At 48.1% G+C, this 27,632-nt stretch overlaps 1 protein-coding gene across 1 annotated transcript in view; it reads right to left on the bottom strand.

The window, feature by feature from the left end:
- Nav1 (neuron navigator 1) overlaps window positions 1-20,742 on the bottom strand; it is a 251,746-nt gene extending 231,004 nt beyond the window's left edge. The window contains exon 1 of the mRNA XM_057769893.1: window positions 20,480-20,742. The gene's annotated coding sequence lies outside the window, so the exon portion shown is untranslated. The remainder of the gene's footprint in view (window positions 1-20,479) is intronic.
- Between the last annotated feature and the right edge of the window lie 6,890 nt (window positions 20,743-27,632).

The following is a 27,632-nucleotide window of genomic DNA, read 5'->3' as shown; positions in this document are numbered from 1 at the left end:
GCCAGTGGAGAGGCAGCTGTGTCCCAGACCAGGAATCACTACCCAGCCACACCTGGCTGCCTAACTCCACACAGTCCAGGCCTCTGGCCTTAGGCGGCCCAGCTGCCTAGGAGTGGTCATGATGGGGGAAGTGAGTCACGGGGCCTGGAATCCCAACTCTTCCAGACCTTCATTCCTCCCAGCCAACTCTACATCTGCCCTCCAGATGTCTGCACTTCAGAAACACCCTCTGTCCACAAGGACCCAAGTTCTGGGGTGCACTTAACCTTAGGGAAACACCCTGAGAGCTACCAAGTGCCTTCAGAAGTAGGGGCCCACTCAGTGAATCTCAGATTTCATCAGTCATACTCAGTGGGAACCCTGGTTTTCCACAGAACAGTGTTTACTGACTAAGGCATTGGAGGCTGCTGGAGAAAATACAGCCCCTACCTGCATAGATCTTCCAATCTGGTGACCTAGACATGGAGACTCTGAGACAAGTGGAGAACACGGCCCAGACCTCAAGTCCTCCCAACTGTGTAAGAGCCAGGGCTTTGCCTGAGGTAGAACCATCTCTATCCCCGGAGAGCTTCCCAAGTCTAGAAATAAAGGACACAGAAAAAAAGCCTAGGAACAAAGATGGAAGAAAGAGAAATAAGTTGATGCTTAAATAATACCTATTATACGCCAGTTTCATATCTGCTCAGTCTTCAACAGCGCTCACAATCCTCTCAGGCCAGTAACAGACCCTGGGCGCAGTTAGGTGGGATCGCACCCCGTTTCTGGGTGGTCCTGTGTATGACTGCACGTTCATCTCTCCTTGCGTTATCATCTAGACTAGGAGCCAGCTGTCTTCACATGCATACCCTCTAACATTGCTACATCTGGGACAGCCACCCTGCCCATATTCCACTGCAACCAGATGGTGTGCTAACTCTGTCCATGTACAGACAAGAGAAAGCTCCCAGAAGAGCTCTCATCTTTCTGTTAGAGGAGCCCTCGCAGGGTAAGGGCAAGCTGTGGTCCAGACAGGGCTGTTTGCCGCTCTCGGGCAGAGAAGGCTCAGGATGAAAAGGCCCCAGCTTGGCTCCAGCGCAATTTCTAGGTAAAGCCGTGACTTGGGGTCTCTAGAAAAAGCAATGGTTGGAGGCACAAATAGGAAAGTCCATGTGGGGCGTGTAAGGAGGTGCTGCAGAATGTGGAATTCATGCTCCCTGAGCCCACTGTCTGCCTGCAGCACTTAGGACAGAAAGCAGCCTGGCCTGTCCATCACTGTATCAGAGCCCTGGGAGGCCCAGTTTATGGTGCAGGTCCACAGACCCCAAAGTGCTTTGCAGCTCCCCCATTCCCAAGAAGAGGTCTGCAGAGAGGGGAAAGAAAAACACAGCCACATGGTCACAGATATGGGTTTACAGAGACAGCATTTTCTCTCTAAGGGAAAAACAGCTTGGGATTTGAAGGAATAGGAGACAGGATTTCACTAAATGGTTGCCTTTCCAGGCAAGCTATGGACAAGGGTTCTGGCAGTGAACTAGGCTCCTGTGGTTATCCCTGTTCCTTCCGTGCTTTCTCCAAATTGCCCCAGATGCAGGAGTCCTGTCAATCATTAGCCAAGGAAGTCCGAGGCTAAGCCAGTGAAGATTTGGGGTGGGTTTTGTCTCTCTACAATGGATAAGTTAGTGTGGCCACACAGAGGGCTGTGCTATAGGGGGGAAAGCTGACTGTGACTTCAGGTCCCAATGACTGCAAGAAAAGAAGATTCCAGAAACAGTCAGACTGGAAAACACTGATATTTTTTTGCTTTTGCCAAGCAATGCCATCTTATCCTATGCAAAATTACCTATCATACCTAATGGTCTCTGCATCCTGAAGTCGCAGGAGAAGAAAGCAAGAAGCTTAGTTTGTTTTGTGGGGACTAGGGCAGTTTGTTGTAGACAGGACCTAAGCCAAGAATCAGAGTCCTACACATCACTGACGAGGACAGCTCAGATCTGCTCTCCAGGTCATTAAAGTCCTAGGCTCGCTCACCCTGCCTAGCTTTCCCCGCAGAGTGCAGGGCTGCCCCACCCAAGGCTCCCACCCCAGTCTTTTCATCTAGTGTAGAGTTGAGTGGCTAAGCCTGGCTGCTTTTCCCAGCCCAAATGACGCAGGGGCCAGCTGGCTGCTGCAGAGGAGGGCGTGGGAATCCTGTGGGTTGTGCGGGGCAACTCTGCCCTCTTGTGGTAGCCACAGAGTGATGCAAGGACATGTAGACAAAGGATGAACCAGATTTCCTCTCTCCCGTTCCCAGAAACTAGTGCCGACGGCTTAGGCCCTACTCTAACAGAAGTGGACCCTGTACCGTTCTTGCCAGCTTCTAAAGCAAACCCACCTAGGAGAGAGGAGGCCAGTGCGCCCACATTCCTGCACACCTTCTGTAAAAGCCCTCATCCGGCTACCGCATATGCTAATCTCTTTCAAAACTCTTCTGGACTCTCCTGTCTGAGACCTAACTCTGCAAGAAGAAAAGCCTAAGCCTCCCTCTCCATACTGAGGTTCAAAAGCCACAGAATGGGCTTCTGTGAGGATGAGGTCCTGCTTCAAAGTTGCTCCAAAGAGGACTGCACGCATCCCCTAAGGTAGGAAGCATTCACTGACTGAGAACCCATTTCATGCCAGGCCGTTGGTAGCCACAGTTTCTTAGCAGGCCCAAAGAGACCATAACTAAACCCTAATTTACAGAGAGGAAGGTTGGGTCTCAGAAGGTCGAGTGTCTCACTCATGAGCTACCATTTGCCAATAACCTCTATTTACAAGGCTAGTATTAAGCCTCGTCCTTGTTCAGTACCCGCGGGCTAGGCTGCCCAGGAAACCAGGTTAGAGTTAGTACCATGTTACAGACGAAGGCTCAGAGATAGTAGAGGCACATGGTATACACAAAGTCACAAACACAAAAGTCAGATACACACTTAGGAAGTGTCAGAAGCGTAGAAACACACTTCTATTTTATCCTTATTCTGACACTGGCTTTATGTTATTTGATTTTTATTTTTATATATGTGTATGTGTGACTGTAGTGTATGTGTGAGTGTATGTATATGTGTAAGTGTGTGAGTGTATGCCACATGGGGAGGTCAGAAGAGGGTGCTGCATCTCTTAGAGCTGGAGTTACAGGCAGTACTGAGCCATCTAGTGTGGATGCTGAAAGGCAAACAAGGGTCCTCTGTGGGGGAATCAGGAACTCCTAATCACTAATCTATCTATACAGGCCCCCTTTACTGTGTTCATTTAGTTTTGTTTTTCATTTGTTTGCTTTTGGAGGCCCATGTTGTCTGCTTCCTGCCTCTTCAGGTACCTCATACAAGGCTCCATTCCCATCTCTGGTACCACACAGTACAGCACAGCACAGAGACAGCATCTCAGGTATCACACAGCACAGCATAGAGGCAGCATCTCCAGTACCACACAGCACAGAGACAGATAGCATCTCAGGTACCACACAGCACAGAGACAGATAGCATCTCAGGTACCACACAGCACAGAGACATCATCTCAGGTACCACATAGCACAGCACAAAGACAGCATCTCAGGTACCACACAGCACAGCACAGCACAGCACAGAGACAGCATCTCAGGTACCACACAGCACAGAGACAGCATCTCCGGTACCACACAGCATAGCACAGCACAGAGACAGTATCTCAGGTACCACACAGCACAGAGACAGCATCTCAGGTACCACACAGCACAGAGACAGCATCTCAGGTACCACGCAGCAGAGACAGCTTCTTAGGTATCACACAGCACAAAGACAGCTTCTTAGGTATCACACAACACAGAGACAGCATCTCAGGTATCACACAGCACAACATGTGGACAGGATCTATTCCGTAGCTTCTGAGATGTCCTTTTGTCCTTCTATAGAAGCCATAGAAGTGATCTAAGTGCCTCCTTCATTCTCTTCATCTTTTCTTTCCTACTGAAGCAAAGTCATGCCTACCCTTTCTCAACATAATTACAGTAAAAAGGACTGGAATGCAGCCAGTGATTTCCTGGGCAATGGCCTATTATTCCCAGTGTAAGTGGTGTGAGCAAGCTGGCCTTAGTGAGCTCATGCAAAAACTGCAAAGAGGAAGTGATATCTCCTAGCGGGTGATTACCAGCAGAGAAAGGTGTTCAGGGAGAAGGTGGAGTTGGTGGCTAGGTGACTTCTGGCCTTCATTCTCCTTGAAGTGGACTCCAGGGGCCTTTGTGGCCACAGCACAACTCCGTAAGTGGTCATCTCATGGAGGGTAGATAACCTGAAAGTAAGCCTTAATGATAACCTAACATTGCTTCTGGGTTCGGGCTCACAGCCACTGGGATATAGGCTAGGGGGGACTGGATAAGCACATAGGCTGAGCTTTTGTTTTTCTTCCCAAACCACTAGGCACTGTTTTATAAAACAGGAAACAGGGCTGAAATTTGCCCGGGCTCTTCAGAGGCCCTGGGATCCTGCCTGGATTCTAATCACAAACCACCCTGGTTTGAAGGATGGGGGTGGACATATTGCATTTCAACATGACTGCTGGTACCGTGGGAATGCAGAGGAATCTGAACTTGATACCAGGGCTGATTGCTCTGGGGCTTGCTAACAGAAACAGCGACCCATCTGCATCTCAGTCACTTGGGGGTCCTGCGGTCTGGCAGCGTCACAGAGGGCTGGAGAGCCGGGAGTCGGAGCTGCAGGGTCACGGATGACTCCAAGGCCCTGTGCACTGGCCATGAGCCTGCAAGCCTGAACTTCCTTGTGATAACTGCTGCCACGGAACCCTGCATCAGGCCTCTGGTTCTTCTCAGCGGTAGGTGCTTCTCAAGGGCTTCGTGATGAGCTGGCCTTTGAGTGTGGTCACCTCACACAGCAATGGAGGATGTCCTCTCTTCCTGCCAGGCAGGGGCAAAAGGCCGCTGAGACCCCACCCAGGGTCCATGGAGGGATAAGGACTGTTCTGTAGATTCTCAGGAACAGTTCAAGGTGGACATGAGAGAGGGCCAAGAGGAAGGAGGACGCCTAGGGACCACTCGGCCACTACACCACCGCCTGCTCCTCTCCACACCTACCTCCCCACCTGGCAGCTGCCTGCTTCCTTCCCTGGCCTTGACTGTACTCCCACAAGCCCATGAGGAGACCCTATCTCCTGGGAGCTTTCCTAGCTCTCCAGTGTTACCTTTTCCTGTCCTCTAGGACCCCGGGGGCTGCCTCTGCTTTACTTACTACACCTGGGGTGTGATCTCTGGCTTCTTACCAGCCGTTCTTATGAAAAAGTACTTCCCATTGCTTGTTATCAACACCTACCTCGTCCTAAAATGACGAGCGGCAAATGTTCAGAGAATGCAGCGCTTACATATTTCTCTTGGCCCTCGACTCTCAAGTCTCCAGCCTACACTCGCGATAAGGATCTTTTTTGCTAACCATTCTCATGAGGTTCTTGAATGACAGGTCCCAGGCGGGTCACATGACAGCACTAGAAGCTGGCACCCAACCCTCCCATATACCTGCTAAGCTGGCCTTGCCACACCTTTCCTCCAGCACCCGGGAACTCAGCCGGGCAGCCCCCGCTTGGCTTCTCTTTCCTGGCCTCTCTTCCGGAAACACCTTTTTCCTCCCGACAAGTCAGCCATGCTTCCTGCACAGGAAGAAGGCCTTTGGATGTGGGGATCTATTTATAGTATGACTCTCTCCTTGTGGATCTCACTGAGGAAGGGGCCATGGCACAGAGGTTGGGGTGGAGGACGCTGGGATCCTGGCCACAAGGAGAAGCCTGAGATTGAAAATGAGTATCGGAGCCTAGAAGCTTCAAAGAATCTATCTCCTAAATTCCAGACAGGGTGTCCTGCTGATGTCCATGTCTTCAGGGCCCCCACAACTCTCCCAGGGCCTTGGATCCCAGACCTCAGAGGCAGAATCACAGATTCTATGTGTGGGGAGGACCTCAGGTCTATTTTGTAAGAAAGAGAGCCAGAGATATTTATTTGAATTCAGCCCCATAGGAAGTCTGGGTCACGTCCCAGGCTAAAATTCTCTGACACTTGCTTAACACATCACAGCTGTAAAGGATTACCCCAGGGGTGGCATCTTTGGGTGGACTGAATGTGTCACCAATAAAGACAATTGAACTCCAAGCTTTTCAGAATGTGGTTTTGTTTAGAATGGGGTCATGGCAGATATAATTGATTAAAATGAGGTCATGCGGAAGTAGGGGAGGGCCCCTCACACAGTATGATCTGTGTGCTAACAAGAGTGAGATTTGGACATAGACTCATACAGTCATAAGATGATATGAGGATCTCATGGAGACTATGGCCACATAGTAATGGGGACAGAGGCTGGAATAATGGATCTACAGACCAAGGGAGGCCTACTGGCAAACACTGGGGGCTAGAAGACGCAAGAAGGGATGCTTCACTATGGGTTTCATGGAACGTGACCCTAGTAATATCTTTTTTTTTTTTTTTTTTTGATTTTTCGAGACAGGGTTTCTCTGTAGCTTTTGGGGCCTGTCCTGGAACTAGCTCTTGTAGACCAGGCTGGCCTCGAACTCACAGAGATCCGCCTGCCTCTGCCTCCCGAGTGCTGCCTAGTAATATCTTTTAAGAATTTATTTATTTTTATTTTATATGTAAGGGTGTTGTGTCTGCAAGTATGTCTGCGTACCATGTTGGTGCCTGGTACCCACAAAGACAAGAAGACGATGTTGAATCCTCCAGACAGACAATTGTGAGATATTATGTAGGTTCTGGAAACTGAACATGGGTCCTCTGGAAGAACAGTCAAGAATATTTAGAATACTTAGAAATCAAGAATATTTAGTTGTTACTTTATTGTATGAATGTTTTGCCTGCATGTATGTATGTGAACCACCTACCTGCATTGAGGCCAGAAGAAGGGATTGGGTCCCCTGCGACTGGAGGTACAGGCGATTGTAAGCCACCATGTAGGTGCTGGGAAACAAACTCTGGTCCTTAGCAAGAACAGCAAGAGCTCTTAACTGCTGAGCAGTCCATCTTCTCAGCCCCATGAAACATGGTCCTGTGACCCTCTAAATACATAGCTCCTGCTCCACTCTTGACTCCCTAACCATTGTGGCCCACCCGTACTCCGCAGTCACTCCACCCCGCTGGCTTTTCCTTTGTGACCTCACCCGCCCCTCCTCTCTCAGCAGGGTTATTCACGCTCAGACTTTCCATAACAGGAGTGCGACAATAGGTTTGTTGGCTCAGCTCCCCTCTCCCAGACCATTAGTCCATCAGCACATCTTTACCGAATGCCCTCCATGTATCAGATTCCACACCGAGTGCGGGGTTCCCCACGGAGCACAGTCGGTGTAATCACTGCAGGAACAATATCCCGTGTAGCCCTCCCTCCCCCGTCTGGGTCTCCATCCTTCCCCATCACTGGAAGGATCGTGTCCTGCTCTTCACAGGCAGGGACAGACACTCCTGCCTGGTGAGGTGTGCCAGTTCAACGGGCCAGTAGCAGTACTCTGTCTTATTGAGAAAACAGGGCCCCTCCACCAAGAATGTGCACAACAAGAACATGGCTGCACACCATGAAAGAAGGAAGAGGTCACCATAGGAATGCAGGATGGCCTAGAAACAAAGTCGCCATGAAAACCTCCAGGACCACCAGCATAACTCTTCATTTTCTTCCTTTTTTCTCCCACTCCCTAGTCAGGGTCTCACTAGAGTGCCCACGCTGGCCCCAAACTGACAACAGAGCCCAGGCTTGCTGATTCTTCTGACTTCAGTAGAACGACTATGCCCATCTCCCTAGGTGAAGTGTAACTTAACTCTCAAAACCTTGGTGGATATCACAGTTGCCTGGTGGTATAATTAAAGGGCTCCCTGTAAATAAACTGCGGCACTTTCATATCAAAGATGAAAAGAAGCCGAGTTACTAAGTGTGGTGGCTTATGTCTGCAATCTCAGCATGCAGGAAGCTGAAGCAGGAGGATTGCTATGAGTTTGAGGCAAGCCTGAGACTCTGTCACAGAAGCAACACAAATCAAACCCTACGCAGCGTAACACGGATGAATCTATACAACTTGGCTGAACTAAGACATATCTTCACCTGTAAGTAAATTATGTTGAGCTAAGACGTGAGACTCAAGCTAGAACACACTGCACTAGTCATTCCTATGAAGTTCATTAACAGACAATGCTAATTTATGGCGCTACGAACGAGCAGGGACACAGCTGGGGCCTGGACTATCGATGATGAAAGAGGTAGGAGAGAAAAGAGGCTCTTCTGTGTGTGACGAGGGTGTGGGGGATATGTATACATACATTTATCAACTGCTGGTAAATTATATCCTGATTAAAGTTAAAATGAAATAGAACAAAGAAAAGAGAGGGTCCTTCCTTCTTATTTCTGTGGAAATCTAACTGGGAGCATTGGCTCTGGAAAGGCTGCAGGGAATTGGGGCTCCCATTTATTTCCCTCGATGAATCTTTCAAGGCCTCTTCAGGACTCTGGCCAGGTTTACTGCAAGGAGGCAGGTGGAAGCAAACAGAGCAGCAACCTTGGCCGACTGAGCCTGGCTCGTTCTAGTTTTGCATGGCAAGACCTCTGCCCCAGAGGCACCCAGACTGAGTGCTCCAGGATGTCCTATTGTTATGGAGATGGCCCCATCTGTCTTTTGCTTCACCAGCCTCGGGTTCACCATTTCCAATCTCCCATCTTCCCATGTTCTTTGCCTCAGCCACATCTGCGACTCCTCCTTCTGAATACCTTAAAACACAGACTGGGCCAGATAATGGGCCAGCCCTGTTAAACAAAACCACAGGCCACATTCATCACACACACACACACACACACACACACTCACTCGGCCTGCAGTGCGGTGTAGAGCCCAGTGAGCCCAGAGGGACCACATATCTCAGAGCTGGCATTGGATGCTCTTATACTATATCCCTCTGACAAGGTAACATAGTCCCGTGCCCTGTCTGATGCCTAAGTACCCTATTGGTAATGAATCCTCCCAGAAGGATAGTTCGCAGGGCTGGAGCTGAATGCTTGATACAACACTGAGTTTGTTCAGTCACTTTTCTGTCCGATACAGATCTCCAGTAGGGCTGTCAATAAGTGTAGGAACTTCAAGCCCTGAATAGCAGACCAGGGCCAATGGTCACGGCTGTCATTCACTTTGTACCAGAGGACCAGGTCCTGTCTCCAGAGCCAGAGCATCTGAATTCTGTGGACCAGTGATGCCATCCCTGTCTGCAGGAACCCAAGACAGGCATGTGCTTTTTGGGGGGTGTGTGGGGGGGTTGAAATGGGATTTCTCTGTGTAACAGCTCTGGCTGTCTTGGAATTTGATTTGTAGACTGTTTGCTAGCCTCAAACTCACAGAGATCCACCTGCTTCTGTCTCAGGAGTGCTGGGATTAAAGGTGTGCCACCCCCCCCCCCTTTTAAATCACATTTCAGAGGCCCAACATGAAAGAGAGGTGGAGGGAGCAAGGATAGGACCTCTAAGACTGCCAGGGGAAGTCAGGACCCAGGGCACTCCTGTGAAAGAGGAGGGCGGAAAGGGGAAGGGCAGTCATTCCTGTTGGGCCCTCACCTCAGTAGAGTTTACAGGTGCCTTTGATCTGCAAGTGTTTCCTGAGCCCCTACTGTGTGATGGCATTGGCTACTTCCACAGTCTCAGGCCTGCTTGGCTTCAGCAGCCTCTCACTGATCTCAGGCCATCCCCAATCCTCCACCCCAAACACAGCAGCCTTTGTCTAGGCTTGCCTGTGGGTGCAGGGAGGTCACAGTCTCTGCAGGCAGCTCGGTGGCAGCCCTTCTCATCCACTTCCCATCTCTCTACTGGCTAGAGGAAGTGGGAGAATGACTCAGAGGTGCCATGTGGTGTCTGTGATGGCACTCTGGTAATGAGTGACAGCAAGGCTGGATTGCATGGATGTGTAAAACGGGAGCGGCCCATTTATTAGCTCCACACCAGCTAAATCTTTAATAAAGAGACTTTAATGAGCTGTCAATATGACATAGGCCTAACTATATATAAAACCCAAAACACATTCATTTTCTGTTGTGATTTTTTTTCCTACTTCCTGAGTAACAAGTGAGCAGGAAGAATAAAGTTGGCAATATGATTGTGTGTGTGTGTGTGTCTGTCTGTTTTCAGACAGGTGTGTGCATGTGGTATGTGTGTGGCATGTATATGTGTGCACATGTGTGCAGGTGTGTATCGTTGTGTGCACAGCACATGTGTGCAGGTGTGTGCACTATGTATGTGTTATGTGCACATGTGTGCAGGTGTGTGGTATGTGTGTTCTGTGTGCACATACATGCAGGTGTGTATGGTGTGTGTGCATATGTGTGGTATGTATGTGTGTTCTGTGTGCATATACATGTAGTGTGTGTGAGCACATGTGTTCAGGTGTGTGTGATGTATGTGTGTACATGCATGCAGACATGTATGTGGTATGTATGTGTGTGCTGTGTGCACGTGTGTGCAGGTGTATGTGTGTTCTGTGTGCATAAACATGCAGTGTGTATGTGTGTGCACATGTGTTCAGGTGTGTGTGTGGTGTATGTGTTTACATGTATGCGGGTGTGTGTGGTATGTATGTGTATGTGTGTGTACATGTGTGCATGTGTGTTCTGTGTGCATAAACATGTAGTGTGTATGTGTGTGCACATGTGTTCAGGTGTGTGTGGTGTATGTGTATACATGTATACAGGAGTGTGTGTGGTATGTATGTGTGTATTGTGTGCACATGTGTGCAGGTGTATTGTGTGTGCTGTGTGTGTATGTGTGTGCTGTGTGCACGTGTGTGCATGTGTGTTCTGTGTGCATATACACGCAGTTCAGGTGTGTGTGTGGTGTATTGTGTGCACATGTGTTCAGGTGTGTGTGGTGTATGTGTGTGCACATGTGTTCAGGTGTGTGTGGTATATGTGTGTGCACATGTGTTCAGGTGTGTGTGGTGTATGTGTGTGTACATGCATGCAGACATGTGTGTGGTATATGTGTGTGCTGTGTGCACATGTGTGCAGGTGTGTGTGTGGTGTGTGTTTTGAGATAGGGTTTGGTGCTCTCTATGTAGTCCAGGTTGGCCTCAAGATTGAGGCAATCCTTGTCTCAGCTTCCTGAGTGCTGAGGTCACAGAGTTGAACCACTATATTCAGCTTAAACAACTTTGGGGCTGGAAGTGTGCGTCACTGATAGAGTATCTAATTAGCACCCTGATGCACTGGGGTCAGTCTCTAGCTCTAATAAAAACAGTAACAAGAGATGAGTCTTAAAGGTCTTCAAAACGAATGCTATAGCAAAATTACCACTAAGAGCCTAGTGTGAGTTCTGCATTTGTTTACTAACAGATGCAATGTTTGAGGCCCTGTGGGCTGTTGAGGACACTGCTCACTTCTATAGTACACAGCCCCATCTCTGGGTCTGGTTTTCACTGTCTATAGAAAAGGGGTACTTGTCCTGCCCAGTTCATAGGGCTCCATGAAGGAGTGAATGAGCTGTGGGGCAGGAGGTCATCCTTGGATCACTTATTAGCGAGAACAGTGAAGTCCTGAGGAAGGCAGTGTTCGGGACAGTGAAGGTCAAGAAAGGCCATCTCAGGATGACTGACATGCAGCTGAGCCACACTCAGCCTAGGCCTGGACCCAGAGTGTGTGAGTCTCAACACTCACCCAAAGACACCTTCAGGGCCCACACCGGTAACTCTCCCTCACCCACTCCCAGGATAGAAACCCAGAGCCAAGGAGCTATGCAGATACGGAAGAAAATGCTACGTGTTCCAGATTACAAAAGTAAATTATAAAATTGGCATGAATTAAGATCTCATTAAACATTTGTAAAATGTCACATATATCAGCTGCATCCATATTTAAATTTAGTTTTCACAAAAAGTATATTTTAAAACAATCTTAAGCAAAAAGTTTCTCACTTCCCAATAATTTTTGCTTATGTTCAGGGTTACTAACAAAACAAAACAGATTCCACAGTTTAAACAACTAATAAATAAAATGGTGGTACTTAGATATTTTTGAAAGAATAAATACTTCAAGTATTTTACATTAAAACCATCACATTAGGTGGGCTGTGGGGTGTTGAGAGTGTCCTGTTGGGTATGCTATGTTTGGGCACTTTCTGAATACTTACCCACGGGCACCCAGAGCTGCAGAGTGCCCCCTCTGGCCCAACTCAGTATTGCAGGGAAGTGTCTCAAGTCCAGGCCTGTGTCCCTCTCTTTTCTGAGCTTTGAAATCAGAGATGCATCCATAGTACGCTGTTGTCCCAACTATGATGGGAGATTCTCATCAGGACGTGCTTCTCAACAGCAAGCAATAGCTTCCTGTCCTGCCTCCTCCTAACCCTGCCCTACTACCTAAGATGTTTTCTGCCATTAGCTCTTCGACTGGTTACTTCCTGATAAACAAATCATTCTAGTCCATTCTGTGCCATTGTTAGACAATGTCTATCACTCCCAGTCAAAGAGAATGATGGCGTTTACACTAAAGCCCACCCAGTGTGACCAAGCATCCCATCAGACCTGGGGGAGAGGCTAGGGAATGCCAGCTGGTCTTTCATACAGCCACTGTCATTGCCTGGCACGCAGCATGAATGGTGACAATGGCTCATACTCTTTAGGCAACCTAGGTGACTCTACATTGTGATTCCCTTAGCAGTAAGATGGAATGAACAGTAGCAACTGTCTCGCTTAGTGACGGTAAAGATTGAATTGAGTGCTATAAATTAAAACATCTCAGGACTGGAGGGATGGCTCAGCCGTTAAAGACTAGGCTCACCACCAAAAATAAATTAAGACATTTCTCAGCTCACCATAACTATAGTCTCAGCTACTCAAGTGACTTAAGTGGGAGGATCACATGAGTTCATGAGTTCAAGGCCACCCTAGGCTATATAGCAAAAAACTATCTATCAATAAATAAATAAATAAATAAATAAATAAATGGGTGCTCTTCATCCAGGATATCACAATCCTCCGGCACTCCTTCCAGGAGATAAAACTTTAATTCAGACCTCAACATAGCAGCCAGGGAGAAGAGTCTAGGAATTTGTGTGTGGCCCATATATTAACTAGCTATGTGAGAACCAGTTTTACTGGATGTGATTCAGTGGGTATGTTAGAGAATGTTCTTAGGAAACATGGCTAAGTATTAGGGGTTGAGTGTCATGATGTCAAAAATTTTTTCAAATGACTCCGTATATATTCTTAAACAGAAGTGTCTAGATTTACTGTTGACATTTTGTTACACTGCTCTCTACATATGTGTATATATATATTGTCTATATTTTATATATTTCGTCTGCCCCCCACAAATATAGCCTCTAAGAGGTTCCTCATTCTTCCTTATACAAAAGCAATAGGGTACAGGTAGCAAACATCAGACAGCGACTGGATGTTCAGTGCACTTCCTGCTCTCCTGGTTTGACAGCTTTCTAAAGGAAACCTTGTTGGGGAAATTGGTATGGAAGCACATCGATTGTTTCCCAGTCCCCTTCCCTGGCACCATGAGGACAGGAGCGAACATCATGGCTAACCTCTTAAAGCTCATGGTGCCCAGGAGGTTATGCAGGGCTTGGTGGTCTGGGGGGGGGCAATGGGTAGCCCATGGGAGCACCCAGGTCTCCCACACAATCAAGCCCCTCTAAAGTTTTGGGGAAGGAAAGCCAGGTGACTTCAGAGAACCACCCAAGAAGACATAGGAGGCAGTTGCCCAGCTACGGTCCTGGCTGGGCCTCCTCCATGTGTGTCTCATCAGCTGTCTCGCCTTTGTTCAAGGCAAGCAAGAAGAGAACAGTTGGCACCTTGGCACTACCAGGAACCCTGTTACTCCCTTCCAGTCAACTTAATTATCTGCACCAATGAGCTGGGGAAACAGGCACGGGGAATAGAGTCTAGCAATAATTTATTGAAGTCGACTCCCCCAATTGAGAAAACACCAAAATAAAATGAGCCAAAGATACGGTAAGACTTTTGTCGCTTTATGCCCTCTTTTATCCCTTCTTAGGCAGCCCAATTCTCAGGTTTCCAGTCTCCATGGGGGAGGGGTAAATCCTACTTTGTCCTGGGCAAAGAGCCCTCAGGTCACCTGCACAGAAAGCTCATAAATGAATTGCTGCTTTTCTGGATACAAGCAGACACGAACTCTGTCGCTTAGAGGAGGAGGAATCTGGCATTTATTGAGCACACACCTTTAGCATCCCTGGGACAGGGTCAGGTCTTTCATGGACTCGATTCATGCAATCACTAACTATTTCCCACACACTTGTCATTTTGAGAGCATCTCTGTATCACCATACAGAGATCCACAGGCAGGGTAGGGGCGGAGGGTGAGTTCAGGAGAGCTGGGAATGTCCTATGAGTTAGGTATTTTCATTCCACTTTTTATGGAGAAGAAATGGAGTTTCTAAGAGGGTCTGTGGCCTGCCTAAGAGGATGAAATTAATGGTACCATGTGGAGGCTGTAATTTCAGTTGTTAATATTTGCTGGATATTCATACATGCTAGACTTTGCACATGAAGTCAAGATATGAACTGCAACTCTCAGGCTGGCTCAGATATTTCCTAGCACATCATATGTCTTCTCTAAACATCCCTACTAAGACATCAGGTGATGATGTGAAGGGCTGGGAGACCAAGGAGGCAGGGAGGAGGACAGGGGCACAAATAGCTGTTTTCAAATAAAGAAAGGTGGCATTTGCAGGCAATTACACTCATCTTGCCTGGCTTAATCCGAATATCCCACACCCAATTTGGGGATGCATGTTGACAATACCCACTAACATTTTGGTGTTTTCCACCAAGGGGTGTAGGCTATAACCAAAACAGATTAATACAAGGAGGAACTCTGAAAGCAGAAGGGTCAAAGAGAAAATAAGTTGATCACAGCGGTGTTGTTAGGCGTCCTCTAGTAACAGAGATGTCGCTGGACGGGCACTAGAAGGGAGATTTTATGTGGGGTGAGGCTAACGTAATTAACGCTCTTTTCGGCTTTGAAGGTTTTTATCCTATGGCAGTTGCCATTTACTCTGTTTGTACATAGGTTTTAAAATTAGTAAAGGGAGGAAAAGCGGGTCAGTACTGTTGGCTGGATGGGAGGGGACTGCGTCACTGGAAGCTGTGACCAAAGGTTCCAGCCAGTAAATCGGCTCAGCCAGTTGTGGTGCTGACCCTCACACAGCATGGGAATTAACAGTGGAGATTTTTTTTTTTAAATGACAGGTACTGAAGCCATATTCTGAACTAATTGAAACTAAGTCTCTGGGGATGGGTCCAGAAGTCAGTAATGTTTAAAAGGTCACTGGTTGAAGAGAAAAGAAAAGTAAGATGGAGAATTATAGTCAGAGGAAGGGAGGTCACACTGGACTCTGGAATGGCCACACATCATCAGTGCGTATCTAATCTGAAGCAGTCGTGTCCGGACACGAGGGACATTTTAGAAGACTGGAAGATGAGAACCAAGGACACCTTAACCCTGTAATACTTAAAGTGCTTACTTCCCTGGTCAGTAAATAATGCTCACAAGCCGGGCGGTGGGGGCACACGCTTTTAATCCCAGCACTCGGGAGGCAGAGGCAGGGGGATCTCTGTGAGTACGAGGCCAGCCTGGTTTATAGAGTGAGTTTCAGAGCCAGGGCTATACTGTCTCAAACAAACAAACAAAAAAGTGTCACAATTTGGTTGCCAGAAGATGGAAGGAGGGGGAAAGAAGGTTTTATTCATTATTTGGTTTTATTTTTTTATTTGCTTGTGGAATTGTTGAGACAAGGGCTTGCTATACAGTCCTGACAGAACTCAAACTCCATTTTCTTCTGCGCCAGCCTTCTAAGTACTGCGGTTAAAGCCTGTGCCACCATGTGCAGCTTATTGGGAGTTAATCTTTGGTAGGTAGCTTTTAGTTTAGGAGGATTAAAAAGCTTTAGAGATAGCTAGTAGTAGTAATTACAAAATAATACGAATCATCCAATTCTACTAAACTGGACACTGACCAGTGGTTAAAAAGGTTGGGTATGGTGGCACACACTTGTAATCTCCAGCACTTGGGAGGTTGAGGCAGGAGGATTCAGATCTTGAATTACAGTTTGTATTACACAGCGACATTCTGTCTTTTAAAAAAGTTGTTAAGCCATGTCTAGTCCCAGCATTCGGGAGGCAGAGGCAGGCGGATCTTTGTGAGTTTGAGGCCAGCCTGATCTACACAGAGAGTTCCAGGACAGACAGGGTTATATAGAGAGACCCTGTCTCAAAGGAGAAAAAAAGTTATTAAATGGTTTAATTTTATGTTATGTCTACTGATGTGGGAGTGATTTCTTTTTAATCTGTTGTTTTCATTGGTTAATTAATAAAGAAACTGCCTAGGCCCATTTGATAGACCAACCCTTAGGTGGGTGGAGTAAACAGAACAGAATGCTGGGAGAAAGAAGCCAAGTCAGTGAGTCGCCATGATTCTCCCACCAGACACAGACGCAGGTTAAGATCTTTCCCGGTAAGCCATACCTCGTGGGGCTACACAGATATTAGAAATGGCTTAGAACAATATGTAAGAGCTAGCCAATAAGAGGCTAAAACTAATGGGCCAGGCAGTGTTCAAAAGAATAGTTTCCATGTAATTATTTCGGGTAAAGCTAGCCGGGCGGTGGAAGGCAGCCCCGCCGCTACTACAACAGTCTATTTTGCCAAGATAAAAAATATTTTTAATGTTTCAAGCACAGTGATAAAGGAAAATATAAATGGTACCCATTCCATTCAACTCGGGGTACAATCTTATGCCACTGGTTTAATGACAGAAAATTACAGATTATTGAAAAAGAAAAAGGAAAAGAAAACTTCCAGAGTGATTTATCCCCGGAATGCAAGGGTGGCTCAGTGAAGAAGAATAATGAAGTACACCACATTAACAAAATGAAGAAAACAAGTCATGTGGTTCTTTCAAATTATGCAGAAAAGAACATTTGATATAATCCAACATCCTTTCACAATAAAAAATTAGAAACTATAAATAGCAGCGAATTCTTGCCAGACGATAAAGTGAAAATATGGTAAAGGCACAACTCACATCATCTCTGATGGTAAAAGACACAAAGACTCTTCCCCAAGATGGAGAACAAGAGAAGGGCACCTGCTCTCACTACGACTACGCCACAATGTATTGAAAGGCACAGCCCAACAAATTGGGCTAGGGAGAAAAAAGCCTACCTAAATCACAATGGAAAATGTAAAACCAAACTATCTCACAGGGGATGTGCTCCTAGATACAGAAAATCCCAAGTTCATACACAAAACCAGTCCTAGGCAAATTCAGCGTGAATAAGATCAGCACACAATTAACCAGTAATGAACAATCCAAACAGGGAATAAGAAACAAATCCAGCAAGCTTCCAGAGCATCAGAGGACTGGACATCAGAACAGTCTCGCCGTCCTTTGAAGTGGAAACATCTTGTTATTAACAGTCCTTGGTGAGGCACATGCATCAGTGCTTCTAATCTTTCATGCATATTAGCTCATCTCATATTAAAATTAAGTAGAGCAAATAGATTTGATGAGGGTAGTGGGGACTTCACAGGACATGCAATAGAAGCTGAATCAGATCCATGAGCCATTCCGAGTGGTCGGGGCCACAGTTATCCTGCCTCCAATCATGTCTCGTCACAGGAAGCTGGGAAGCAAAATCCAGACCCCTTGGAGGAAACTAAGCCTGAGTCAGCCTCCCTAGGAGATTAGGTTCAAGGGACTGTTCAAGGAGGAGAGTGTTTCCACTTAAAAAGTTGGTAATGTTTGTGTGTGTGTGTGTACGTGTCCCTTTTCTTAATCAAAAAAGGAACTAAGAAAATAAAAAAGGGGAATTAAAAACGTTTTTAATTATTTGTGTGTGTCTGTGTGTCTGTGTCTGTGAAACAGACTAAGGGCCAGCAAGATGAAGTGTTTGCCAAGAATTGCCACACTTCTTAGATCTCAGTGTCCCACAGAATAAGAGCTGCTGGCTGGTCCATCGCAGAGACAGCCCTTCTTCCCCTCACTGTGTTTCTGCAGAGACAGCCCTTCTTCCCCCTCGCTGTGTTTCTGCTCCTCTCTCCTGCTAACAGCTCAGGACTGGGCTGAGATCTGTGGATGGAATCTACAGATAGGAGGTGATTTTACTAACAAGAGGGAGCTCTAGACGGCTGCTCTGGACAGCTCTGCAGCACCACAACTGTGAAGCCAGACCCCGCGGGCCTTCCTTCAGGAGGCCTGAATTCTGGTCTGAAGGGAGGCGAGCAGGGGCTGGGCTGAGAGACACAGAGATTCTTTTAACTTTAAATGCCAGCCTATTAGAAATCCTGTAAAGAATTCAAAAGTCCTTTAAAAGAAGGGGGAATGACATCAATTAAAAAAGGAAGGATGAAAGATGAACAAATTTGGAAAGATGCACTGGACACTTTGATACTTTCTGGAACTCTTTCCTCCTGGGCCAAAGCTGAGTTGAAGGCTGGGTTGTTGCTGAGCTGGGTGCACTTGCTCAGCATGCTTGAGTCCTGACAGTGGGGAAACTGTTGGTGTGAAGTTGGGGTACGAGACAGATTAGACAAGGGAAGGGCAAATGGCATTCTTGCTTTCAATTTCCTCAGGCCAAGGCTCATCAGGGACACCAGATTCCAAAACCCAGACTATTACGTACAAAGGTTTTGGGAGGAGGGTAAATCAAACAACCTCTAAAGGACAGAGAGCCTGCCATTTGAGTGGGATGGAGGGCGGGATCTGGGTGGAATTAAGATTTTTTTCCTCCAATTTTATTAAGCTGGCAAATATTTATTGGTGTTGTAAGTGGTCAGATTGAGTGACAGGGGAGGAAGGCCTATGTGAAGATTTTCACGTGCCTAAAATCCAAAGCAAAATCCAAGACTAGCCTCCGGGAATGTAGACAAACCCGCTGGAGGAACTCAGATTAGCAACGCCCCCTCACCTGGCAACCTCAGGTAAAGGCCCCTGGAGGCCTGAAAAATGCGTTTATTCCTCCAGCCTTCTCTGTCTTCCAGCATCAACTTTGTAAGCATTTGTACCACAGCAAGGCAGGTGAAGAAGTGTTTGTTCTCCCATTCCAAGTCCATATTCAGTTAGCCAGAAACTACGAACTGACTGAGAACTTCATCCAGAAACCTGCACCAGGGTAAAGCCCACTTCAGAAGAGATCCATATTGCTACCATTCCCTTCACAGGTAAAACAACAACAACAACAACAAATTTAAAAATACACCAACCAAAAACTCAGAAAACAATCGACCAGCCAGATGGAGGAACACGCGTCTGCGGCCTGAGGGGAGCCGAGATCTCCACAGTGTCTGGAGTGACCGTCTGTGTTGAAGTCCTCCTGCCTCATCACAAGTGAGTTATTAGGCGTACCTTAAGTCCAGGGAATTAGAGCTAGCTCACAGTGCAAAAGTCTGTATAAGTCCACAGCCTTTGCTGGGTGAACTGGCCACAGGCTTCTCAGCATTGAATTTGAACCAGCCAATGGTATCCCAATGGCTGAAACAGGAAGCCAGATAAACAGCGTGTTATCAAGGGGGGGTGGGGGGGGATCCAGCACTTCCCTTAAGCCGGCGCCAGCTGCACTCTCGGATCGTCCTAACAAAGTCCCATTGACTCACCAGCTGATTTTCCTGTGTTCAGCTCTGGGGGACAAGGAACCCTCTTTGCTGGGTGGACATTACTCTAGCGCACTGCCCGAGCCACTCACCACTCAGGTCCGCCCCAGTTCCTTCCTTCCCTTTATGCCATCCGCAGATTTGGCCGGTTCTCTGTCCTATGGCCAGTTTGGGTCGACTCTGAAGATTAAAAGGAACCACAAATATCCAGGCACCGCACCCGCACCCTCAGGTGAGCGGCTCCCTCACATTTTCCCTGCTTCTCTCCCCCCTCCCCGGCCCCCCCCCCCCGGGATGCTCTCAAGGCTCCCAGACGTCCTGGGCAGGCGCCAGAAGAAACAGCCTTGAAGAGGGCGCTTCTCAGCGCACATCCCAGTGCAGGGGGATGGTAGAGGTGGCGGGGCAGTGCAATTTTCTGGAACAGACCAGTCGGGTCACCTGCCCCAGTTGTTCCTTTAGCTTCTCCAGGGATGTTCGAAACGTTACTACTGCTTGGGGGAGCGGGGTGTCGTCTGACTCTCTCTCTCTCTCTCTCTCTCTCTCTCTCTCTCTCTCTCTCTCTCTCTCTCTCTCTCTCTCTCAGAGAGAGAGCACTTTAAATGACAAGTATTTCTTAGGAAGGGAAACTCAAGCTCAATGGGTTGGGGTTAGTTCATCGCATTGTCAACCCCAGGACGGACGCAAAGTCTAACAGGGGCGTCTAAGCACTCCCGCGAAGACACTAGTATCACGGTTGTTATCCGATGCTTCTCCTGCGCCAGCCCGCATTCTCCCTCGGGCACCAGACTCTCCTCCCTCGGGCTGACTCTAGCCCGGCTAAGAGCAGAGCTCAGCCCCTTCGCCGCTCCACCCGGTGCGAGTAACTCACCGGAGCGCCTCTGGTCCGGGGTTCTGAGTCCGCGCCGCCGCAGCCGCGCAGAGTCGCGCATAGCCCGAGCAGCGCAGTACTGGACGCCCTCTCCTTGCGTTCAGAAAGTTTCCCGGAGCTTCCCAGGGTCCACGGGCGGGCGAGTCTCAGCCGGCACTGCGCACTCCGGCCTCCAGCCTCTCACTGGGGCGGCCGCGGGCTCCCGCTCCACGACGAGAAGGAGGCGGCATCCTGAACAAAGTGCCGTCCCCCGGGCCGGGCGGCCGGGGGCGGAGCCTAGTGACCCGCTGCCCTAGGCACACGCCGGCTGACTCGGCGGAGGGCCGAGCTGGGAGTGCCCGCGGCTGGGGGTGGGTGGAAGGGGAGGCCCTGCTGCGGATCGCCCACGCTTTCCTCCTCTGCACTGTGCCAGCTTAACCCGCAGAGGGGCGGAGGCATGGGTCCCTTCCAGACTTTGTCATTGGAAAGCTATTCCCGTAACCCTTTCCTGCGTTAGCCTTCCCGCCCCGCCTTCCCAGCCGGCCGGCCGCAGAAAGGCGGCTGCTGCGTGGCGGGGGGCTACATCGGGTGTTGTCAGGACAGGAAGCCTTAGCACAATTGAGCCTTTCCTTTACTCAAGGACCTGCCACTTCCAGGAGAGCTCCTCCTGCCCAAGTCTTCTAGCTACCTCAGTTCTTTCAGAGAATGGTGCAGATGGATCGGTGAGAGTCCATTTCCTTTCGCTCTGGACCCCTGCAAGGGTCATTATATCTGAGCTGGAACCTTTGGATGAGAGGTGAGGAGATGCCCCGGAAGTATCCAACAAATAGTAGGCGTTCAGATAACCGACTTTCTTCACCTTTCTGATCCCAATGCAGCCCACCCTTCTTCCAGAGAAGTGGAAGGGGGAGGAGGAAGAGGAAAGGGGAAATGACAAGATCTTACCCACAACCATGGGCAACTGTCTGCAGTGCTGGGACGTGACTGGGGGGGAGGGGGGGCTTCCAGACTGCAGCAAGCACAGACAAATCAAGTGGGCCATGCTCTTGCTCGGACCCGGAGCTGTGTGTGAGAGGGAACACCTGCCACCAGGAACTCTGCATGTGAGCAACTTAATCTCCCAGCTCCAACCAAATCAGTCAGGAAGACTGATTTATTTTCAAGATGCTGGTACTGGAGGTTGGAAGGTGGAGAGAAAGCAAGGTGCCAACCAACTAGGAGGTCTTGGAACAGTCAGGATTAAAGCTCCAGAATCCTGCCTGAGCCCCACACCCTGAGTCTTGGGATAGGGAGAAGTAGACAGAGGCCTTCCCAGACGGTCAGGAAAATTAATTTAATAGAATTTTTGTCCATTAAAGGAGTTCACTGTCCTTTGGAGGGATGGGGGGCTGCAGAAGAACGCCAGGGATGACTTTGTTGCTCTCTGTGTACTGGCTAAAGGTGTGGGCTTTTAAAACACGCATTTAGAGTCTTTTTACTGGGTCTTTCACCCCTGGCTACCTCAGTTTCTTCTTTTGTAAAGAGACAATAGTAGTTTCTGTCTTGTAGTGTTGCCGACAGGATTACAAAGGAGGTAGTAGCACAGGTAACACGTTTGTGCTTGGTGATAGTCCGCCTTCAGTACACAATTTTAAGAGACTTAAACCAAAACTTGACACTCACCAACTGGAATCCCTTCTTACTTCTCAGCGTGCCCCCAGTCTGCATAGTGGTGCCTTGTCCTAAGAAGCACCGTCACTGGCCTGGGTGGCACATACCTGTAATCGAGCACTCAGGTGGCTAAGGGAAAGGGATCCTGAGTCTGAAGCCAGCATGAGCTACATAGAGAGACTCTGTCCTTTCTTGGTGCTCACTCAGTAGGGCTTCCTAGGTTTCTTGGCCCCGAATTCCCAAGGACCAAAGACTGTGATAGACATGTCGATGGGCATCCGAGACGGAACTGCCCACTGACATCAAACTGAATGCTGAGCCCATGCAGCCACACCAGGAATGGCAGCATGTCACTCTTAGGGTGCTTCCCAGAGTGGAAAGGAAGGCCAACACTATATGTCTGTGAGAATTTAGTCTTGTATTTAGATCAGTGTTTCTCTCCTGTGGTCTGTCATATAAGCCCCCCTCACACTCTGCTCCAAGTGCCCCAGTTGCACTTCTCCAACAGTGACCTTTGCAGGTGAATACAGGAGCCTGTGCACAGCCTTGTGCAAGGGAAGTAAGGGGCCCAGTCTTATTGGGGTGACAGGCAGTATCTGAAGGCTACCAAGAAGGAGCACAGGTCAGAGCAGCAGAGAGAAGCAGCCAGGAGCCAATATGAACGGAGTCCTGTTTGGAGACGAAGCAGGGTCCCACCCGTAAGTGGCCTCCGCTAAATGCCTACCTTCTGAGCGGGTTTTCGTCTGAATGCAGTGATGATTCAGTTGCTTTCAATCAAACAATTGGATTTTCCTTAAATATGAAAATCAATGAGAGGTAAAGACGCCGTCTACAGACGGGGTGGGATGGCAGGAGCCAGGAGGATGCCAGGAGTCGATTAGTTGGTGAGTGGTAGGTGAATTAGACGCACAGTAGGGGACCCTAGGCATGATCACAGCCCCCATCCCCATGAGAAGGTGGCTTCAGGACCTGCTGACCCCCCGCAAAGGCAGTCCCTGCTCTATCCTCTACTGCTGAGCATCGTTCTGCTCCAGGGCAAGTGGTTAACAAGAGGATTAATGTCAATGTGACAAATAGGTTTTTTTTTTCTTCTTAAATCAGCCCAAGAAGCTTGTGGTCATCCCATTGAGCCACAGACCTGGCCTGAGATGAGAGCTTTGGAAGCCCCAGAAAGCATAGCAAATTTTATTTACTTGTTTTTTAAATTTTCTTTTTTTTTTCTGCCACAGCCTGATTGCTTTGTGTGGGGGTGTGGTGGGGGTGGGTGATGTTTTCTTGTTACCTTGAGCTCTGTAGACCAAGGTTCATTTGTCCCACCACTGGGGTCACCTTGGGGCTTTGGGGATCTGAATAGGATGGTAGTAGCCCCTGCATTCCCTGTGATCTGTAATGGGTCTTGACTCTGCTTTCTCAGGAACTGAGAGCAGTTTGCCAGGAACTTGGCAGGGGTGGGAAGTCAGTGCATGGCTTCATTTTCTTCAGCATATAACAAACGTTATTAGCGCTCCTGAGGTGGAGTCCAGGGACCTTCTGACTTCCTCCTCGGAAGCCAGTGGAAAAACACTGGGCCTGGCTGCAGAGGACCTGATTCCCTCCTCGCCTGGCTGCTGCCACTTACTGAAGTACATCACATCAGTTTGCTCATCAGTTAAACGGGGGAATCGTCACCCAGGGGACATCAGTACATGCCACCAAGGCTGTGGTATCAGTGAGATCACAGAAGGGGCTTTGGCTTAGACAGGGCCACTCAAACATAAGGCGAAGTGCAGTGACCACCCAGTAGGCACCAGATCACACCCAGTCCCTATGACCCCTCCCCCCACCTCACTGGTGGGCTCAGTGCTGCAAAGTTTATTTTTCAGAGATGGAAGCCTGTCCATACATAACCCTGTCCCCTCTGGGGGCTCCCTATGCAGCTGGAATTTGCCCCTGCCCTGTCCTTTGCCACACAGACCTCATGGCACTGACCCTGGGTCCCGCTTTCAGTGCTGATTGCTAGAGTAGAGTGAATGAGGGCCCAGGAGGCAACAATCTGTGGGGAAAGCTGGTATAGGCGTGAAGGGTTTATGAGAGCCAGAGAGTCACTGCCTTTCACTGCCTTATCGGGAAGATGAGCTTCTCCCTCACTGTTACCAGGAAGATGTGAGGAGAGCCAGTGTTTTTCCAAAGATGGCCTTTGAAGAGGAGTGTTGCTTTAAGGGTGGGGGGGCTTTAAGAAGCATAGCTCTGACAGGCTTTGCAATCCTGGAGATAGTGACAGTCCATACTTACATATGTTTACTTGCTGGATGCCTATAGCTTTTTATTGATTGATTGATTGTTTTTGGTTTTTCGAGACAGGGTTTCACTGTGTAGCCCAGGCTGTCCTAAAACTCACTCTGTAGACCAGGCTGGCCTCAGACGCAGAGATCTGCCTGTTTCTGCCTCCTGACTCCTAGAATTAAAGGCGTGTGCCACTACTACCCTGAGCCTATAGCTATTTCAAACACCCAACCTATACCAACCCATATCATAGCAAGCCTACATAATGAACATCAGGCTTTTTTTTTTTTGCCTTTTATCAAGTCTTAAAGGGTCATAATTTTTTAAAATGTGTTTGTGTGTGCACAATTAATGCATATGTGTGCTCAGTGTGTGTAGGCTATATGGAAGAAAACTGCTCTGGGTGTCATTCTCAGGAATGCTTCTGAGATAGGGTCTTTTGTGGGGGTGGAGTTCACCAATTAGAACAGATGGTCTGGCCAGAGAGCCTCAGGGAGCCACCTGCCTCCACCTCCCAAGTGCTGGGATTACAAAACCATGCACCTCATATTTGGTTCAGGGGATTAAACTGGGGTCTCTTTATTGATGGAGTCACCCCCCACTCCCACACAGACCCTAAAGTTTCTTTTTACAAGACAGGATCAGCAGCTGGAGAGATGTAATAACACTGCCCGCCTCCAAGGACTGTGAGGAGCATGACATGGGGCACTGAGCGGCGTGGCTGGTGCTTAAGGGACATCGGTCTTGTCGACACAACAGTCTCTTGGAATACAGTCTTTGGACTGGAAGTGCCCTAGAGACTGTTGAATCCCACCCTAGACCTTTGACAGAAAGAAACTAAGGTGCCAAGATGTGTGACAACTCTCCAAGGGAGGACACACAATGTCGGTGGCAGGGCTGGAACTGGAATCCAAGTTTCTTGGTTGGTGGTTCGATGCATTCTTTTCTCTGGAGACATTTTTCTTTCTGTGACACAGGGATGTCATTGTTCAACTCCACTACCATCTTTGTGGGTACCCACCAGAGTGATGCTGACAGGCAGTCATGGACCCCGGGAGTTTGCTTAGCGGTCTGGCCTTGGAGCAGAGAATGCAGCTGGAACAGGCTGTGTGCAGAGTCAGGGGACAACAGCTAATGTGGAGGCTGAGACAAGAATGCCCATTGTCAGAACAGGGTTTGCATTGACTCAGAGAGTGGAGGACTCTGCTGGCCCCAGTCAGCAAGTCTCTGTAGAGCTCACAGGCAGAGCCAGCTTCGTGGGCTGTGGACACGCAGAATGGCATAGTGCCCCATGCTTCCCATGCTTGCAAGGGCCCCTCCTTGGCTTAATGCCTGTAATTCTGAAGATCTTGATAATTTTAAGCAAAGAATATAAAAATTTTGTTTTAAATTTAAATAACTATTTTATATTTTAAAATTTTAAATTGTATAACCATTTTTGTCCATGGATGCTTTTTTTTTTCTCTCCAGACAGGGTTTCTCTGTGTAGCCTTGACTGTCCTAGAACTCACTCTGTAGAGCAAACTGGCCTTGAACTCACAGAGAGCCGCCTGCTTCTTCCTCCTGAGTGCCAGGATTAAAGGTGTGTGCTGCCACCACCTGGTTGACCATGGTCTCTTAATGCTCCATCTAGGAATCATGTCTCCATGTGAATTCATTCACATGTACATTCTGCACGTGTTTTATATGGTTGTAGGGTATTAATTCTGAACATTGAAAAGACTTCAGACTGGGCATTCTGTTGTGCACCTGTAGCCCCACCTGCATAGTGAGAAGACTGAGGACTGGGCATTCTGTTGTGCACCTGTAGCCCCACCTGCATAGTGAGAAGACTGAGGACTGGGCATTCTGTTGTGCACCTGTAGCTCCACATGCTTTAGAGTCTAAAGGTAGACCACTTGGGTTCTGGAGTTTGGGGCCAGCCTGGGCAACAGGCAGACTCCATCTTGCAAAAGAAGGAAAGGGGGTAGTGGAGGAAGGAGAGGGGGGAGAGAACGAGTAGGTGAGGCAGATGATGCTGGGTGTGGTGGTTTATAGCTGTTATCCTAGCACTTGGGAGGCTAAGGCAGAAATATTGCCACAAATTCAGAGCCAGCCTGGGCTACATAGCAAGTAGCAGACCAACTAGAGAAACATAGCCAAATCCCATAGTACATAAGACAACTTGCGTACTATGAACCAACTATGTCAAAGATGGCTCACAAAACTATCTCTGTACATGTATATGTGTGTGTGTGTATATATATATATATATATATATATATATATATATATATATATATTCATTTTATTTTGAGACAGGGTCTCATTATGTAACTCTGGATTGCCTAGAACTCACTCTATAGACCAGGCTAGCCTTGAACTCATAGAGACCCTCCCGCCTCTGTCTCTCACATATAGGATTAAAGGCATGTGCCATTACATCTAGCTTTATATAGTTTTTAAAGTCTGTAAAGACACTCCACGCTAACATCGGGTGTTACTTCCAGCAGTGTCAACAAGGGAGTCCACTTATTTGATTGAATTATTTTTATTTGCTTTTATTTACTTTTTAAATTTAATTAAAAAAAATCTTTCAGTGTTTTGAAACAAGGTATCATGCAACCCAGGCAGGCCTCAGATCCAATATGTAGCCTTGCATTTCTTTCTATTGCATTGTATTTATTGTATATGTGTACTCGCATGCGGGCACACTGGCATATAGGTGCATCTGTCACGGTAGAAGTCAGTTCTCCCCTTCTACCATGTGGGTCTCAGGGACTAAATTCAATTAATCAGGCTTAGCTACAGTTACCTTTATCCACTGAGCCCTCTCACCAGCCTGGGTTGTTTGCTTTATACAGGAAGAATGTATTCATGCATTGCTTACATGATTATAAATAAAAGTATAGTCTCCTCCTGCTATGTTCTGCAAACACTTTCTGCTATTGACAAATAGTCTTGAAACACTAAAAGAGGTGTATTTGAGAGGATGTGTTAGTTACTTTTCTTGTTACTAAGACAGAATACATGAGAGAAGCTACTTAAGGGACGAGGGTTACTGGTGCTCACAATTCAGAACGTACAGCTTCCCCCGGTGGAGAAAGCAGGACTAGGGGAGCTTCTCCCTATAGTTTACATGGAGTGACAAACAGGAAGCAGGGAGCTCCAATGGAAGAGGGTGGGCTCTAGCTCTTATGTCTCCCTTCTGCTTCACAGTGACCCATCTCGTGGCATTGCCTCCTGTTCCAAAGGTTCCACATCCTCCCAAAACAGTATCCCC

This window comes from Chionomys nivalis, chromosome 5 (genome assembly GCF_950005125.1).
Source record: "Chionomys nivalis chromosome 5, mChiNiv1.1, whole genome shotgun sequence".
NCBI lineage: Eukaryota > Metazoa > Chordata > Mammalia > Rodentia > Cricetidae > Chionomys > Chionomys nivalis.
The sequence above is the reverse complement of the archived record's forward strand: the minus strand, read 5'-3'. Positions and strand labels throughout refer to the sequence as shown.